Genomic DNA, 7,349 nt, shown 5'->3' on the forward strand with positions numbered 1-7,349 from the left:
CGCTAATTGGCCGCGTGATCATTAAATAAGGGCGCTATTCCTAATTCTGAGAATAAGGCTTCTTTATCTGAGAGCTATTCATGACTTCTCTTCCCACGTTTCCTCTGTTTAGTCTACTCGACTATCTTTATTGAGTGATAATTGCAAGTGATTATTGACTTGAATTATCGCAGGTGTTTATTACTCTGAGTTATTACAAGTGTTTATTGCCCTGAATTATTGCAAGTGTTTATTACTTTGAAGCACTGCAGCTGCGATCGTAAATTAAGGGATTTATTTAAAAGCTAGTGTTGAAAAATATAACGGTCAAATGTGAGAAAAATATAAGTACCATATATGTATATAAGTTTAGCTGATGAAATAACGGTTAATATAGCGTAGAGAACTGTCGATATAAGAATATTGCACGTTATGATTATAATTGTGCATGTCGGTATTAGTTTAAGAACTACGGGTAAGAGCTCCTAAAGTTCTCCTATGGTAACTGCACATCGGTAATGTAGGATACAGAGAGGGTGCCCCGTGGATACCGGCTGGCACGTAACAACCTTATATGGTTTGCCTTGCGTAGCCCGGCTAGCTTCTAGCTGGCTACCAAAGCTCTCTTTGTTCGGTTTTAAAATATTTGATAATTTGAATTTTGGATGTTTTCGCTGGTGGCTTCATGTAAGGACTCAGAAATGTCTTTTAATATTAGGTAAACAATAGCTGTTTGGTTGATTATTAAACTATAATAATTGTGTAAAAGGAACGCACAAGTGTGCAAGATTGAACAGGTGTTTAGGGGTGTGTTGCGTTTGAGTATGTATATAGTAATTTAACGTTTGCGGGGTTGCTTCACCTCCAGGGTTTATTCATAATGTTCAACATTTAATATTGAAGATGAAGTAATATCGGCCGATAGGCTTTTTCATCTACGATTGAATACATCCCTTAAGGTTCCGCAACGTTGCCAGCGCAACGCACTGATTCTGAGAATTTGAGTTGCGTCACCTAGCTTTAGGTTGACGGTGGTGCGACATGGTATGAACTAGATTCGCCCGTAGTAAGCTTGTAATATTATTTGGAATCAAAATTGTTTTGTTAACTTAGATTTGGCTTGTAGTATTTCTTTGATACGGGAGTAAGCGTAATAATTTCCCAGATACTTAGGTTTGTAAGAATAGTGGATTAATAGTAACAATTCAAATATAATAATATTAGTAATAACGCAAGTAATATAGGTAATAGTTTGATTATTTAAGAAGAATGTTTAGTTTAGATATTTTGAGATATTGAGAGATATGTATATGTTGATAAAATTGAATATTCTGATAATATAAAAGAAGCAAATATATAAATGTATGTATTTATACGTGTATGCAAGCATTGGATATAAGTTAGATGCAAGCGTAGTATTGTCGAGGATATATGTTAGTTGTGTCTATAGCATCATTACCGACGGAACTACTCCGTGTAAGACATGCCTGCCTATAATACGGCGGTTAGTCTTGCTCTCCTGGTAGTTTTACTCTAGGGGTTTTTGTAGACTTGATTAATGCTAAATAACACTTTTAACGGTTTAAATGATAACTGTAGTATTACTGAAGTTCTGTAAAAGGATCTCGCGACCTTTGAGGTAAGTATATCCCTTCAATTAATAAAAGCTAGTTAGATGTATGTAACGAGGTAATATCTAGTAACTTTTAGGTTTGTCGCAAGATTCTTGTACTGAAGTTAGGCGTGGTTGGTTAGTTTATGGAATAGAAAGGAAAAAATTGTGGTGGGGCGGTCGGATGTTACAACATTTTCATCCCCACCCCACGCACATCCCTAGATAGCAGCGCTGTGACATGGCTATTTCAAACACTTGTAACATCCGACCGGAACGTCCGTATGTTTGATTGCTTATGATTAATCCCTAACATTAGTTACCAACTAACCAAAACTCTAAATGTGAGAACTCTGCAAGAAAGTCATTCAAGGAAACTGCTTAACCATCTGAAAGCCCCTAGATGAGGTATAACAACAATTATCATTAATCAAGAGTCCAGAAACCGTATAACAGGATCCTCACATTACAGGAGACTATGATATTATTATTTTATTATCACAATTTACTAACACCATTTTATCGAAATATTATACAATACCTAGTTGCAAATACGGAGTTTAGAGCCTCATTATAGGCAACCTACGCTACAGCCTACAGCTCACGAGATAGATAAGACTATAACATGAAGATATATAATCAATATAATATAAAATTAATAACATTAGAGAAATAACCTGTAAAGGCCAGGAATTGCGATACCTCCAAATACGTAAATACAAATTATTCAACATTCCCTTCCAAAACGCCGTATTGTTGACCTTCATACAGTTAGCCCCCCATGTGTGTGGATTGGATTAATCCTTTTTGCAATCGTTTGTCGGTCGTTTGTCGGTCAATGATGGACTAATCCGAACGTTTGTCGGTTATTCCTCGATTAGAAAATAATTTTTCAAAATTAGCATAAAAAATTTTTCTAGTTGGCCCTTTGACGGAACTGTATCCGATTAATTTTGATGGTAATCGATCTAGAATCGTTTGTCGGTGATTGATGGATCATTCTCGCACAGTCAATTTGGATAGTTTCTGTAAAATCGTAGAAACAAAAATCTAATCTGGGTTGTCTATTGCTAATCGCTGCGTGGAAACCTACCATATGTGTTTATTTCATGGACTAGCAATTAAATTACATTTTCAATATGGCGGCGAGCCACCACACATCCATACCTGCCAAAAGACCATACGGATCTGAAGTGTTAACTGGGTGAGTTTCTATGAAGTGATAATGTATGTTATTGGAAAAAATTTTCCGGGGAGTTTTTCTTGCATTTACAAAGAAAATATGAAAATTATTCAACCGATAATGGACCATCAATAAGCGAAAAACGTATTTAGATCAATTTGCTTTGAAATAGTTCAAATATATTTTTATCGAGAAGCTAGGGGAAAAAATTCGCATAGGGAATTTTTTATAGTTAGCCCCTTGATGGAATTGTTTCCGATTAATTTTGATATCAATCGATCTAAAATCGTTTGTTGGTAATTGATGGATCATTCTCACATAGTAAATTTGAACAATTTCTACAAAATCGTAGAAACAAAAATCTAATCCGGTTATCTATTGCTAATCGCTGCGTGGAAACCTACCATTATGGCGGTGAACAGAATCAATTTCTTAACGTCGCTCTACGGCCATGCTCTACGGTATCTCTACGGTATTCAAAATGATTCATAAGTGTGAGCTCGGAAAAAAATGTGACTCAAAAATTGAGGTTAAATAACCAACTAGTGGATAATCAACGCTCCGGTGAGATTACGACGGTAGGGTGGGTCAAATAAAATGACTATTTTTTTTCCCCTCGATATAATGAAAAATTGATTGTATGGCATCTCAAAAAGGCTGTAACCGTCGAGGTTAGGAGAGTTTTTTTAGTACATTTCTGTAGGACTTTTGATGCTCTACAAAAAAGCTCTCTTGTATCTAATCGATAGAAGTAACCGTTCAAAAGATAATCGCTGTTAAAGCTTGAGTTTCTTAGAGTTTGAGTTTCATCTAGTGTTTAAACTAGTCTTCATGGTATAAATAATTGAAGAACTTTAAAGAGATTATTTTTTGAACGGTTACTTCTTTCGATTAGATACAAGAGAGCTTTTTTGTAGAGCATCAAAAGTTCTACAGAAATGTACTAAAAAGACTCTCCTAACCTCGACGGTTACAGCCTTTTTGAGATGCCATACAATCAATTTTTCATTATATCGAGGGGAAAAAAAATAGTCATTTTATTTGACCCACCCTACCGTCGTAATCTCACCGGAGCGTTGATTATCCACTAGTTGGTTATTTAACCTCAATTTTTGAGTCACATTTTTTTCCGAGCTCACACTTATGAATCATTTTGAATACCGTAGAGATACCGTAGAGCATGGCCGTAGAGCGACGTTAAGAAATTGATTCTGTTCGCCGCCATAATGGTAGGTTTCCACGCAGCGATTAGCAATAGATAACCGGATTAGATTTTTGTTTCTACGATTTTGTAGAAATTGTTCAAATTTACTATGTGAGAATGATCCATCAATTACCAACAAACGATTTTAGATCGATTGATATCAAAATTAATCGGAAACAATTCCATCAAGGGGCTAACTATAAAAAATTCCCTATGCGAATTTTTTCCCCTAGCTTCTCGATAAAAATATATTTGAACTATTTCAAAGCAAATTGATCTAAATACGTTTTTCGCTTATTGATGGTCCATTATCGGTTGAATAATTTTCATATTTTCTTTGTAAATGCAAGAAAAACTCCCCGGAAAATTTTTTCCAATAACATACATTATCACTTCATAGAAACTCACCCAGTTAACACTTCAGATCCGTATGGTCTTTTGGCAGGTATGGATGTGTGGTGGCTCGCCGCCATATTGAAAATGTAATTTAATTGCTAGTCCATGAAATAAACACATATGGTAGGTTTCCACGCAGCGATTAGCAATAGACAACCCAGATTAGATTTTTGTTTCTACGATTTTACAGAAACTATCCAAATTGACTGTGCGAGAATGATCCATCAATCACCGACAAACGATTCTAGATCGATTACCATCAAAATTAATCGGAAACAGTTCCGTCAAAGGGCCAACTAGAAAAATTTTTTATGCTAATTTTGAAAAATTATTTTCTAATCGAGGAATAACCGACAAACGTTCGGATTAGTCCATCATTGACCGACAAACGACCGACAAACGATTGCAAAAAGAATTAATCCAATCCACACACATGGGGGGCTAACTATATGGAGGTGTATTGTTGGCAACGCGCCCAAGCCTTGGAGGTAACGTAGACCTCTATTGCAGAACCGTACAGAACGCCACCTGGAGAGTGTATCAGTAACATAATAACAAAATCACCGAAGGTAAACTGACTCACGGGATGATTCTGTAGGGCGAGGCAATCAAAAGGTAACTCAGGAAAATAATAATGAATAGACTATTATTAAATCATCAAAATCAAAACATCCACATTATTTTTGGAGACGAAGTATAATAGTGTTCCAGGATTAATTATCCTCTATAAAGTATATCAAATATTATATTAGAAAACGCTCTTGTATCGCAGCTAAAACATTAAGCAAGCAAATTAATCAATTATCTTCTATATAACCCTTTATTATATTCCCTAGCATACAAGAACATTCTAGAAATAAAAGTACGCTTGTAATATAACGCCCCGTACGCTCGAGAACGCCGACATTGTATAAAATCAAAACCAATATAATGATGTAGGTAAAGCTCACACGGATTCAACCCTAGGAAGCGGTGATCTCGAGCATACGCGCGTTACGCGCCCGAAGGCCACCTCGTAAAGTTGTGTTAGACCCCCTACTCCTTCAGTACAACTACCAAGGGACCGCGCGCCTATCGACAAATACACTAGCGCGTTGCACCAACACACATATACATGAAACTCATACTCATAACATACACTAATTCAAATCCTAAAAAACGAATACCACTCTAGTTTTCAATCTTAGAGAGGGGGTATGGAGCAAAGAGTTGGGGGCACAGTCCAAAGTCCAACTTTGCACCCAACACCAATAAATCCCATAGCATAGCATACCAGCCTAGTTTTAATTCTTAGAATGAGGGGAAGAAATGCGTTGTTGTGGGGCAATGCTCGAGGAGAGGATTTCACACCCTTATCGTTACCGCTCTGAATAAATACGAGCACCCAGCGATCATTCGCTCTCTTGGTTTTCATCTCCAGTAGCTACAATTACTCAGTAGATCCTCGCGGTAAAATCCTCTAGCATTTGCATTCCGACAACGAATCTCTGCCCGATTCATTATTCAATTTTATATTATTAAAATTTGTTCATTCTTATTCTGTGTGTTTAATCAAAACATATTCTACTTTAAACCAATTCCAAATCTAAATTTTGTTCATTTAAAACAAGTTCCTTCATCACGCCTATACCACAGTTCCGGAAGAAGCCGTCTCATAAAAGGTAAGGTAAATGTTATTCTAATAATTTATAACAATTGCCAACTCTCCGTTAATATCCAATTACGCGAATTCGATCAAGTTGTCCATTTCACTTCAGTGATTAATCGATATTGGCGACCCACAACTACTGATGTGAAGTCTAGCTAAACATCCGCGATAATCTCTAGTGGCAGTTTTGGAGAATTTTCGTGGAGTGCCGCTCCGACGTCACACACTTAAAACACGGACAACAAGAGAACCACGCCACTATGTAGAAAATTGGCTTCGTTGCAAGACCTGTATGTAAGACCGTGGTAATACCAGAGCACAGGAACGACCAGAGTGTAAGACTAGATTTTCACGTGCAGTGAGCAGCTGGATGCAGCATGCTCTGATCGGTCAATTTATCAAAATGGCAAATGGGAGACGTCACCAAATGGTGATTTTGGTGAATAGACCAATCGGATTGTGCTGCCTATATCCAGCTGTGTGCTGTACGTAAAAATGCAGCTTTAGGCTAGGTTTTGAACTGGACAAGTGTCCGCCAAAGAAATGCAAACAGTGGTTCAAGAAGTTGTTACATTCTGAGAGGAACGCCACGAGTCGATTATGATTCACTGCGTGATTTTGGTTAATCTCTTAACTTACGTAGTTGATGTTCGGAAATTTGCTGATCAGCTCCTCAGCTCTTCTCATTCGGCTCAATTAATTCTGAGAGTTTGTAAGGTAATTAGGCTCGTAACAAACATCACTATCCGTGATTGAAATAATTCTTTTTACACAACACTTTAATTTAGAATAAACATTTATTAATTATCAACAATCTTCTTCAACTTCTCAGTTGTCGAATTTACAATGGTTTATAAACTGGTGTTTACTTATTACAATAACAACTGTTATTAAATCTTCGAGGTTCTGAGTTTGACTTTATTCACTGAGTCTACACTTTTCTATGATTTCTGGATTAACTCTGTTCTGAAGTTGTTCTGCTTTCTATGATGTCTAAAACTGTTCTGATTTAATTTGAATTAGGGTTGAGAAAAGAGGTGGAAAAGGTAGGAGGAGTTCGAAAGGATTACAATTTCTCGCGGGTCTAGGATGATTGGATGAGGATATTAATTAATATGGGGGTAAGGTTTTTGATTAGTGCGTAGGATCTTGGCAGGGAATTAGCGTGAGGTGGTTGGTTTAGAAAGCAAGCGGCGATACGCTAATTGGCCGCGTGATCATTAAATAAGGGCGCTATTCCTAATTCTGAGAATAAGGCTTCTTTATCTGAGAGCTATTCATGATTTCTCTTCCCACGTTTCCTCTGTTTAGTCTACTCGACTATCTT

This window comes from Diprion similis, chromosome 10 (genome assembly GCF_021155765.1).
Source record: "Diprion similis isolate iyDipSimi1 chromosome 10, iyDipSimi1.1, whole genome shotgun sequence".
NCBI lineage: Eukaryota > Metazoa > Arthropoda > Insecta > Hymenoptera > Diprionidae > Diprion > Diprion similis.